At 42.9% G+C, this 12,962-nt stretch overlaps 1 protein-coding gene across 1 annotated transcript in view; it reads right to left on the minus strand.

Annotated features, from left to right (window-relative positions):
• SERAC1 (serine active site containing 1) overlaps positions 1-12,962 on the minus strand; it is a 354,636-nt gene that overhangs the window by 304,021 nt on the left and 37,653 nt on the right. The window lies entirely within an intron of this gene.

Here is a 12,962-nt window from a genome sequence, read left to right on the forward strand (position 1 = left end):
TTTAGGTACCTTATAAGAAAAAATGCAGTAAGATCCCCAGAATGTTTTAGCAATGTTAATCCCCAAGAAACATGGAGTTCTTGGACACACATGAACTTCTGTAAATGCACAACACTGTAATCCCATGACAAAAGTGCATGAAAGAGAGGGCAAAACGTCAAACAAAAACACGTTCGGCTCTGTTCACATCTGCATCGTGGTTTACATCATAAATGTAGAGCATGACACAGTGCCAGATCAGTCACACAACTGACCAAGGCAATGACTAATGGATCTCTTTGACTTATGAGTGGCGGTTGGGTTCCTCCACAGTGGCCAGAGTTATTCTTCCAATCAAAAGTAGGGAATCTCCAGACTTAGGCCTCTTGCATACGACCGTATGTATTTTGCAGTCCGCAAAAAATACGGATGACATCTGTGTGCATTTCGTATTTTGCGGAACGGAACAGCTGGCCCCTAATAGAACAGTGCTATCCTTGTCCGTAACGCGGACAATAATAGGACATGTTTTATTTTTTTGCAGAACAGAAATACGGAAACGGAATGAAAATATGTTCATGTGCAAGAAAGGATTGTGTCACCTCAGACACTGGTGGCATACTTCTACGATACGCCACCAATGTCAGATGTGTGCGGGTCCCACCTCTGGGACCCAATTCCTATATCCTGAATGAGAACACCAAAGCGAATGGAGAGCGTCCACCCTCCATTCTATTTTATGCGAGTTCCAAAACTAGCCGAATGCTGACTCAGCTATTTCTGGCAGTACCATAGATGTGAATGGAGCGGTAGCTGCACTTGCACAGTGTGATCTCCATTAACTTCTGAGGGACTTCCAAAAGTAGCTAAACACACGCGCTCAGCTATTTTTGGAACTCCCATAGATATTAATGGAGGGCAGGCTGCGTATGTGTGGTGTGCTCTTCTACACTTTGGGGGGGCCTTTTTTGGAGATAAGTGCGGGTCGCAGTCCTAGCGATATGCCAATAAGTGAGGTGATACAACCCCTTTAAAATTTTATGGGTCATGTAATAATGAGGACTGTGACCCTGGAAACTACAAAATCACAACATGTCAGCCGAGTCCAGGTGACATACTTGTATTAAAAGAAACAAAAAACAAGAAAAACACAAGCTCATATAAGTTATCCTGACTGTCAATGTGAAAAATCTAAATTTTGGATTTAACGTTACAGAAAATTAAGCCCAGTGGAAATGTTCCTTTGGATGGAAGTGATACTCGACATAAAATAAAGTATGCCATTGGTTTCTAATGATGTCACATTCTTATACTTATCACACTATAATGCAATATATATATATATATATATATATATATATATATATATATATACATACACAGTACAGACCAAAAGTTTGGACACACCTTCTCATTCAAAGAGTTTTCTTTATTTTCATGACTATGAAAATTGTAGATTCACACTGAAGGCATCAAAACTATGAATTAACACATGTGGAATTATATACATAACAAACAAGTGTGAAACAACTGAAAATATGTCATATTCTAGGTTCTTCAAAGTAGCCACCTTTTGCTTTGATTACTGCTTTGCACACTCTTGGCATTCTCTTGATGAGCTTCAAGAGGTAGTCCCCTGAAATGGTTTTCACTTCACAGGTGTGCCCTGTCAGGTTTAATAAGTGGGATTTCTTGCCTTATAAATGGGGTTGGGACCATCAGTTGCGTTGAGGAGAAGTCAGATGGATACACAGCTGATAGTCCTACTGAATAGACTGTTAGAATTTGTATTATGGCAAGAAAAAAGCAGCTAAGTAAAGAAAAACGAGTGGCCATCATTACTTTAAGAAATGAAGGTCAGTCAGTCAGCTGAAAAAATTGGGAAAACTTTGAAAGGAAGGGCTATTTGACCATGAAGGAGAGTGATTGGGTGCTGCGCCAGATGACCTGGCCTCCACAGTCACCGGACCTGAACCCAATCGAGATGGTTTGGGGTGAGCTGGACCGCAGAGTGAAGGCAAAAGGGCCAACAAGTGCTAAGCATCCCTGGGAACTCCTTCAAGACTGTTGGAAGACCATTTCAGGGGACTACCTCTTGAAGATTGAGAATGCCAAGAGTGTGCAAAGCAGTAATCAAAGCAAAAGGTGGCTACTTTGAAGAACCTAGAATATGACATATTTTCAGTTGTTTCCCACTTGTTTGTTATGTATATAATTCCACATGTGTTAATTCATAGTTTTGATGCCTTCATAGTCATGAAAATAAAGAAAACTCTTTGAATGAGAAGGGGTGTCCAAACTTTTGGTCTGTACTATATATATATATATATATATATATATATATATATATATATATAAAAATTCTGAAATTACAAACATTTTGTAACATCTTAAATTTATAATCTAATTGAAACAACAGCTCTCTGGGTGTATTAAAGGGGTTTTCCGGCATTTTACTACTGGTGACCAGTATCTGATCGGTGGGAGTCTGCCAATCAGATGTTAGAGAAGGCACCGACGCTCCTATGAGAGCCTTGGTCTTCTCCGTGATTACCAAGCACAGGGCCGTACATTGTATAGTGGCTATGCTTGGTATCGTGTTCAGCCCCATTCACTTCAATTTAACACTCCGACAGTCGAAGACGATGAACTTTATCTGGATCCAACCTGAATGTACATGTAAAGGCCCATTTAGAAGACTAGATAATCTTTCAGGCGATTACCAACACAACGCCAATGATAACAACAAGCATGTACATGCAGGGCGTTTCCCGTACAAATGTGTTTGATTGTATACTCACTTAACAGGGTTAACCAGGAATAGATATTGATTATCTATATTCAGGATTGGTCATAAATATCAGATCAGCTGTGGTCCGACACCTGGGACCGCCAACCATCAACTGTTAAAAGAAAAGTGGGCACTCAATGAGTGCCGCAGCCTCTTGCTAGGCCAGTGATGAACCGTTCATCGGTCACGTGGCCTAGTTGCAGCTTAGCCCCATCAAGGTAATGGGGCTAAGCACGATACAAAGCACAGCCACTATACAATGTACGGCGCTGTGCTTGGAAAGCCGACGGGAGCCAACGGTGCTGATCGGCAGGGGTGTCAGGACTCAGACCCCCACTGATCTGTTAATGGTGACCTATCCTGAGGATAGATCATTACAGATCATTGGATAGCCCCTTTAAACAATGATGGCTGACTGTGTTCAGACTGGTCTAGTCATCGTGCCTATTAGCGAAAGGTCCCACGATGCACTTTTATATTACCACAATTCAATAAACAATAATTTACATCAATAATTTCAAAAAGAGCGTTTTTAGTAAAATCATTCAGTTGTTACATCCATTCTCATTACATGATTATCATCCACCATGAATCATTAGTGTTCAAAATGTACTACTCGTCTACATAAGCCTTAATCAAACCAAATGTATTAATATAAGGATAATATTATAGAAACAATAAAATGCAGGTGATTATAGATAATAGAATGGAAAACCATTCAGCACAGAATGACGGGGGGGGGCATTGCTCCTGCTCCTAGAGGCTCGGTTCTCCCACACTTCATTGACAGGGCGAGCATTCGTTTCCTCCTGCCGGCCCTGTACGCTGGATAAATCTCGCGCCTGCGCAGTCCCAGCGCACAGATCCGGAAGGAGAAGACTAACGCTGCCTGGCCCTGTCAATCAAGGACGGCAGGGCGTGATTTATTTATTTTTGGCTGATTTATTAACTAATTTATTTACATTTTCCCCTTCAGCATCCGTGGAAACCAGGCGCCGTGTATTTTTATTTTTTTATAAACACTTTATTAATCATCCAACAATACACATTATATAAAAATATCATTCCTAACATTTATCATCATCTTTTTTCTTTTAACCCCCCCACAACCCTCCCCCCTCCCCCCCAGCGATGCGTCTTCATTCACCAGTATGGTGACGAGTGGGGGTCGGAAGTTCTATGAATTCCAGTCTCCCCAAATTCCAATACATTTTTTCTCTGTATTTCTCTGCTTATATTCATATCTCTTAGTAGTGTTCACCAGATTTAACCATATATTCATAGTCGGACTCTTTCGCGAAAACTAAGAGCGTGCTATCAAAAGACATGCCAAAAACATTATCTTGAAAAAAAGATTTTTTTTTATGTTGCTGACAGCTCACCTTGGTCAGCTCACCCAGTACCCAACATTCAACGGAAAAAGGGATCCGCACCTTCAGTTTTCCCTCAATGTATTTATGAATAACTCCCCAATAATGTTTCAACTCTGCACAGGACAAAAACATGTGAAGATATTCCGCTTCGGGGACATCCAACCTGGGACAGTTAGAGTCTTACCTAATCCCACATCTATTAAGCCAGAAATGTGTAACATAAAGTCTATGTAGAATATTAAACTGAACCACCATGTGATTAAAATTATGTAAAACCAATTTGAAATTCCGAGTTACCCTCTCCTGGTCAACCAAATAAATCATTGGACACTCATTTTTCCAAATCTTCTGACGAGGAGAGGAAGCACCTCCAAATCGAGTTATTAATACATTTTTATAAAGGTGAGAAATCTTCATCTTCTGGTCCAAATTCCCTATCCACTCATTAAACTGTGTTGAAGTGTGTATTTGAAGCCTATTTTTTTCCTGTATACTCAAAAGTGCCGATCTTAACTGTAAATACCGAAACCATAATAATTTCTGTGCTTTTTCTCTCTTTGATAATTCTATAAAAGAAATAATATCTCCATTACTTACTACCTGTGTCAAATATATAATACTTTTTTTCCAATATTGTTCCTAAGGCCTCTTTCACACTTGCGTTGTTGGGATCCGGCATGCACTTCCGTTGCCGGAGGTGCCTGCCGGATCCGGAAAAACGCAAGTGTACTGAAAGCATTTGAAGACGGAACCGTCTTCCAAATGCTTTCAGTGTTACTATGGCACCCAGGACGCTATTAAAGTCCTGGTTGCCATAGTAGGAGCGGGGAGCGGGGGAGCGGTATACTTACAGTCCGTGCGGCTCCCCGGGCGCTCCAGAATGACGTCAGAGCGCCCCATGCGCATGGATGACGTGATCCATGCGATCACGTGATCCATGCGCTTGGGGCGCCCTGACGTCACTCTGAAGCGCCCCGGGAGCCGCACGGACTGTAAGTACACTGCTCCCCCGCTCCCCGCTACACTTACCATGGCTGTCAGGACTTTAGCGTCCCGGCAGCCATGGTAACCACTCTGAAAAAGCTAAATGTCGGCTCCGGCAATGCGCCGAAACGACGTTTAGCTTAAGGCCGGATCCGGATCAATGCCTTTCAATGGGCATTAATTCCGGATCCGGCCTTGCGGCAAGTGTTCCGGATTTTTGGCCGGAGCAAAAAGCGCAGCATGCTGCGGTATTTTCTCCGGCCAACAAACGTTCCGTACCGGAACTGAAGACATCCTGATGCATCCTGAACGGATTACTCTCCATTCAGAATGCATTAGGATAATCCTGATCAGGATTCTTCCGGCATAGAGCCCTGACGACGGAACTCTATGCCGGAAGACAATAACGCAGGTGTGAAAGAGCCCTTAGCTAGTGCATCTAAAGTTTTGAAATGCTGATTATAGCATAAAGGAGTGCATCCTAGTGAGCCTTTCACTCCACACCATAGTCTAATAGCCTGCCATGACTTTACAAAAAGATTCCTGGTTGATCTAAATTGCCTATCTGAGTTAGACAGTTGATCAGACTCCAGAAGGGTAAAAAAATTATCATATGAAGATCTGTTAACTAAGTCCCTACAAAGTGGGCTATCTTTCCATTCACAGAGAAAACAAAACTGTGCAGCTAAGAAATATCCCTTGAAACAGGGGAGGTTAACTCCTCCACTCTCCAGGGGCTTATACCAATGCTCTAGCTTAAGTCTAACCCGTTTCCTCCCCCAGAGTAGATCATTAATAATTCTTTTAATCACCTTAAAATACCTATCCGGGATCCAAACTGGAGAGTTCCTAAAGAGATAGAGTAACTGAGGGAGAATCACCATCTTAACTAGAGATATTCTAGCAGCCTTTGATAGAGGTAAGTGAAGCCACGTTGTTATTTTTAACCTTAACTTATTTATCAATGGCATCAAGTTAAGCGGAATAAAATTGTCCACCCTAGGGGAGACTGTGATACCAAGATACTCAAAGGAGTCAGCAATTTTCAGGGTGTTCAGAAGACTATCATTGGGGAATGCAAATTTATCTAAGGGCATAGTTGTTATATCTAGTGGCATAATCGTGGTTTTGTCCCAATTTACCTCCAGACCTGAGGCTTCTGCAAAAGAGTTTATCGTTTGCATAATAGTTAACAAAGTAGAGTTTGTCTGTTGGCCATAAAATAAAATATCATCAGCGTATAGAGAGATGCGATCTTCTGTTCCCAATACCCCAAACCCTAGTGTCTTGTCTGACCCTGGCAGCCAAAGGTTGTGGATGGCACCGTTATGGGGGCATCCGTGGATGGCACCGTTATGGGGGCATCCGTGGATGGCACCGTTATGGGGGCATCCGTGGATGGCACCGTTATGGGGGCATCCGTGGATGGCACAGTTATGGGGGCATCCGTGGATGGCACCGTTATGGGGGCATCCGTGGATGGCACCGTTATGGGGGCATCCGTGGATGGCACCGTTATGGGGCAATCCGTGGATGGCACTGTTAATGGGGATCATTGTGGGGGCATCTGTGGATGACACATATATAGCATCTTATCTTATGTGTCATCCACAGATTCCCCCCCCCCCCCCCATACCAGTGTCCCTGTGTAGTGAATGGGGGTCGGAATCTGTTTCTGTAATGGCAGCGGGGCCCGATGCCTGCTTCATTCATAAAGTGGGCGGAGCAGGCACGTGACGTAGTGAGCTACGCTACAAGCTCCCACCCGGCCTCCTGACTGCCAAGAAGTTAGTAGTAAGTAGTACAGCGCTAGATTTAAGATGATTGGAATACTTTAACAATATCCACAAGTTAGATATGATTATATTACAGTGAGCGGGGCCCGGTGTAGTATTATACAGTGACTGCACCGGGCCCTGCTGCAATTACAGAACCAGATGCCGGCCCCCAGCCCCTCCTCCCTCTCAGCCTATTCACCGGACGGTCGCAGCATTCGCCCCATAAGACGCACTGTTATTTTTCCCCCACTTTTGCGAAAAATACGGTACTTCTCTACTGTGAGAATAAAGGCCAATGCATGCAGTGCGTCACGTTACCGCAAAACGAACACGTTAAGTGACCATGAAGAAGCATGCTTTTCACATGCTTCACTATATGGCACGCAACGCACAGTTAAGGAGCGGCATTACTTATACTTTCCATTGTGTTGTCTTCCGCTGTTACAGGGAACGCAACGCCCATGGTTAACCTAGCCTCTCACTGATAACTGATCAAGTAAATATGTTTTTTGCAGGACTAGAGACACTTGTATAAGTGAAGGGAATGGATAGTCAATAGTTCAAGACTGAAGCTGTAAACCATTTGAAAAACTGCCGTCATTCAGCTAAGGCTATAAAAACTTGTAAACTCAGATTGTTAGCTTAAAGTAGAACTGTCGTATATATTTTTTTGGAGTATTGGATTGTGGTGATTAATATCTCCTTGGTGGCCCTATTCAACTTTTCACTGTGTATTCAATTACCCCTTAATTCCACACTTTTGTTCCCTGTACTGCCTACTTTTACCTGTGCTTAAAATAGGGTTGCTAGGCATGGTCCGTCTATCTGTTGAAGGACGGAGGATGCAGAAGCATGCAGCGTGCAAGGTCAGATTACTGACAGCCAGGGACTGTAAGTAAATGATTAAAGCCAGGTCCTCCCCAGCAGCTGATAAGCCTGGGCTGTGTGCACTTCTCCCTGTCCCTGTGCTTGGCAGACGCTCCCTCACTCAGCAGAGCTGGAGAAGTAGAGTTGAATCAGCGCAGACCAGGGAAGGGAGATCTGCCGTCTGCTCAGTGTATAAATGAAAGCAACATATGGTAAGAGGACCCCTTTGTGCTGCAGGAGATTAACCCTTTAGGGGGAGGGCTCTGGTTACTGACACTTTTGGGGGGCTATTGTTACTGGCTAGTGAGGGCTGGCGGGATTAGCCTCAGGGTGAGGGCAGTGGCGGCCATCCTAACTGAATAGTGAAATTGCAGTTTTATGCAGACTGGTTGCTAAGGGCTGAATCTTATTAAATATGGGGTAAGTCAGTCTAATAGTAACGGATTCTGGAATATCATGTTATTAGTAACTACATATATGAAAATTTAAATTAGGGTCTAAGTGTGACAGTTATCCTTTAAACTTTAAACATGACTATGGGATTCTACTAGGGCAATCATGTTTTACAATAAATGCCCCGTCCCCTGCCCCTTCCTGGATCCTCCCACTGCCCTATCTTCAGCAGAAGATCAGCACACAAAGGAGAAGGCAGCAGCTTCCTAGCCAGTAGTTCTATGGTAATGACATGTATGTTGCCTTTCTTTCCTTCAAGGAATGTATAAAATACATTCACATATTAAATACAGAGGAGTCGGAAGTACCAAAAACTGAGGAGTCGGAGCATTTATCTACCGACTCCACAGCCCTGCTTGTTGAGTCTTGCGGTAGGAGATCTATAAAGAAGTTTAACCATATTAATAAACCTACGGCCAAAGCACTCTCCATAGAAATCCCCACTCAACTATCAAAAGCCTTGGACGCATCTATAGACAAAATAGATCGTGAAGGCCCTCCAGAGGTCTGTATATTAGAAAAAAGACGATGTAAATTATAATGAGTCCCCTTATTAGGAATAAAGCCATTTTGGTCTGGATGCAAAATTGATGTCATAACACTAGATAGCCTCGTAGCTAAGATTTTAGAATAAAGTTTAACATCTGTGTTAAGTAAAGAAATAGGTCTATAAGATCCCAACTTATTAGGGTCTTTTCCCTTTTTTAATATAACTGTTATCACGGCCTCCGTCATCGTTTCTGGGAGGACTCCTTTTATTGAATCAGAGAGTGTTCTCCACAGATGGGGAAAAACAACCTCCCCGTATTTACGATAAAACTCATACGGGAGTCCATCCAATCCGGGGCAAGAGTTACCTGAACAGGCCTTCATTGCATCCTCTATCTCTTTGGGGCACAAGTCCATCTCCAAGCGTACCTTTTGCCCATCTGTAAGAACCGTAAGGGCAACAGAGTCCAAGTAGGAGTCCATCGCAGCCTCTGAGAGGACACTCTCTGAGTCATATAGTTCAGAAAAATATTTTATAAATACTTCTATTATTCCCTCCTGATCTTCCACAATAGTACCATCGGGCCTACCGATACTACGGATCTTTCTTTGGATCCTGGCTTGCTATTACTCTAGCCAGCATCTTCCCAGGGCGACCTCCCTCTGAAAAATATTTTTGTCCTCTAAAGAACAGCTTCTGTTGTGCTTTATCCAGAAGAAAGTCAGTAAGAGCCTGGCTTGTCCTCATCATAATCTCTCTGCCTTCCTCTAGTTCTTTCTCCTTCATAGCATAGCGTTTGCTCAGATTTGCAATTGTGCTGATAAAAATCCCTCTCATAAATGCTTTAAACGCATCCCAGATATATTGAGATTTAGCTGAGGCATAATTCCTATCCCAAAAGGAAATCTCCATTTCTATCTGATTATGATTATCAATTATTAATAGCCAATGGGGATTCAATCTAAATGGGGGTTTCGCTCTAGAATCATTCCCAATCATACACAGCTCTATTAAGAAGGGAGCATGATCTGAAACGGATCTGGCCTCTTATTTCATCCGCCTAACACAATTTAGATAACCTCTATTTATCAAGGTCAGATCAATTCTAGACAGAGCTTCCAGATTTACTGACAGAGGAAAAGGCTCTTTTTTCTTTAAATAGATATTCCCAGACATCCACGAGGCCCACCTCCTGGCAAAAACGAGCCAGGGGGGACCCCTGGACCGGGGAACACCCATTTCCTCCAGTAGAAATCCTATCTACCTCTGGATTGATCAGACAATTGAAATCCCCATTGACTATCACCAAGCAATCAGGCCACTGATCGACAAAGGCCATCAAACAATTCAGAACTTGCCTAGAAAACGGAGGGGGGATATAAATAAAAGCCAGAATACATAGCTTCCCATCAAGTCTGCCATGAAGAAAAATATATCTCCCCTGTTTATCCATAGAGGATGCCAGGCATAAGAAATTAATCTGTTTGTGAATTAATACTGTAACTCTTCTGGAGTAGGTAGTATATGTGGAATTATAAACCTGTTTAGCCCACCTCCCCCTAAGTCGGGGTATCCTTTCCTGTGGAAAATGAGTTTCAACCAAACAAACAATGGCTGGCAAATGTCTCCTTATCAAATCTAATACCGCCTGTCTTTTTACCTTCTCCGCTAGACCCCGAACATTCCATGTAAGTATTCTTATAATCATTAATTAATCCTAAAGTACCCCGGTACCACTCTCCTCAAGCCTAACTCCGTTCCCCACCTCAACGTAAGACCCATCGCAGCCCACCCTTCCCTCTAGCCCCCGCACCTGACCCCTCTGACTCCATCCACCTCTCCCCACCCAGAAACCACCTATCCCCCTTGATCTGTCGTTGAAAAAAAAAACAGACCTCTTAACTAGGACCATCCCTCCCCCACTCCCCCAGCCGAATCTCCATCAACCAAAAATACCAAAAAGCAAGAGTATCAAAGGAAAAAAAATAATAATAATATTTTGGACATTATTCCTATCTAACCAATCGGTGGCCATATCTGGAAGTGTCAATACAACCCTTAATTTGGCTGGATACAAAAAAAAGAGTACTTGCCCTGAAGACGTTTTTTGTCATCTAAAAAAGTACGTCTCTTATCTTGAACTTCTTTTGAAAAATCAGGAAAAAAAATAAAGTTTACACCCATTGTAGAAGATCGGAGATATATCTCGTGCGCGCCTCAGGATCATGTCTCTGTCACAAGCAGCTAGCATCTTAATTATTACTGTCCTTGGCGGCTTCCCCGGAATCGGTTTGCCACTGGAAATTCGGTGGGCCGTTTCAATTAGAAACAGAGCTGAAAAATGTTCCTTCCCAAATTCATCAAAAATTATAGATTGTATCGTTCCTGCCAAATTTGTTTTTTCATCGGAAGTTTCTGTTAAACCCATAATTCGTACATTACATTGTCTTGACCTATCCTCAAGGTCCACCGTTTTTTTTTCTCAGATAGTTATAGTCCTTTTTTACTGTACTATTCTCAGCCTTTAACACTTTTACTTCTTGTTCCAGACCATTCACTGTGATTTCCAATTCCTTAATTCTATCACGAATCTTTATCAAATCATCTTTTATAATAAGTACATCTGACTGTACTGACCCCAATTGAACAGCAATATTTTGTATCGCTTTTCCATTCTTTTTAACAAACGATAAAATCTCCTCTAATGTGGAAGAGTTTTCCACTTGCTTCTCCCCGTCTCCAATATCAGGGTCCCCCTCAGGTGGATCCTCCGTTCTAGACTCGGAAATATCTTTTTTTGCATTGATATCTTGCCTCCCCTTTGGTCCAGACCTGGTGTTTAAATTCGGTGATCTCAAAAATTGGTCTATTTTAGCAGACTCTATTGGTTTCTGTCCAGACTTGAACAGCGTCAAATCCGTCGATCGTCTATTTTGTTTAGGAGCCATCTTTTCTCTCTTTTTTTTTTTTTGCCCTTGTTCTTTTTCCTTTCTTCTTTCCTTCCTGTTCTTTTTAAAATAAATTCTTTGCCCCCTTTTTTTTTTCCTCTCCCTCTTTCTTCCCTCCTCTTATTTAAATTTTATTTTGTTATCCGTATACTTTTGTTTTTACTACAGTTTACTTTTTATTATCTCACTTTTTTTTTTTTTTTTATTCCTTCCCCCCCACTTCCAATGAAAAAAAAAAAAACTGTGGATGGTTAGAAGTTAGTTAAGGGGTGAAAAAAATTGAAGCTGGTGTTAAATGGAGGGGAAAAAGAGGGAACACAAAGTCCAAGGAGCAAAAGGGAAAAATAAATCAGTCCAAACAAAGGGGGGAGGACAAGGATGGATCTCACCAAACAAACCAGGATCTTCAGGTTCTGGCTCCACTCTCAACTCGCTGTACAAGTCCAAAACCTCAGCACAGGACCGCAGAGAGACAACTCGAGACAAAACGCACAAAGAAAATCCGGAATCCACACAGGGGGATCGATCCAGCAACAGGAGGACATAGGGACAGCCAGACAACGCATCCACAGGGAGACAACCGGACAGGAAACAGCCGCAGACCAACCATGTAAAGCCGGAACCGGAGAGAGACACAGAGCGGGCAGCGCCCAGAACACAGCACTCTCACCCCCCCAGGTAAATGAGCAAACCTCTGTCCGCGATCCGCAATGCAGCTCAGCGTCCGGGAAGCAGTGCAAGGGTCAGCGATGCAGCGATGATTTCAAAGACCGCGATCCAGAGAGGACTTTCAGTAGATGATCCGGAGATACGCCGGCATTAGGGGAGGAGGGAGAGCGCAACGTTACACCCTCACGTCATCACGTCCTTCCTCTACCCAAAATTGGTGTGAGGCAGGGCGTGACTTGAGGTGGGAGAACTGAGCCTCTAGGAGCAGGAGCAATGTCCCCCATGCTCCTAGAGGCTAATGTGCATATCAAAGTTACAATTGTGCAGTAACCAGGGCATCAATAAGCATAAAAATAGTACAGTTAGGGTCTGCTGACATTAGCACATCGCTAATGTCAGCCAGTTTATTAGGGTTAATTCTGGAGCAGAAACCCTTTATATGGGTCCAGCGGGCATTCCGTCGGCATCTGGCAGTGCCATATCCAGTAACTTCAGCGGGCTGTTTTCTGACTGAATTTACACTGCAGGTATGAAACTAGCCTTAGTTTTTCCTATATACCTGATGGTTGGAATTCATGTCATGAACGCCCATGACTTCCACGTAGGTAAACAATGAGGGCAAAGTAATTT

Source organism: Bufo bufo, chromosome 4, assembly GCF_905171765.1.
Source record: "Bufo bufo chromosome 4, aBufBuf1.1, whole genome shotgun sequence".
NCBI classification, from domain to species: Eukaryota; Metazoa; Chordata; class Amphibia; order Anura; family Bufonidae; genus Bufo; species Bufo bufo.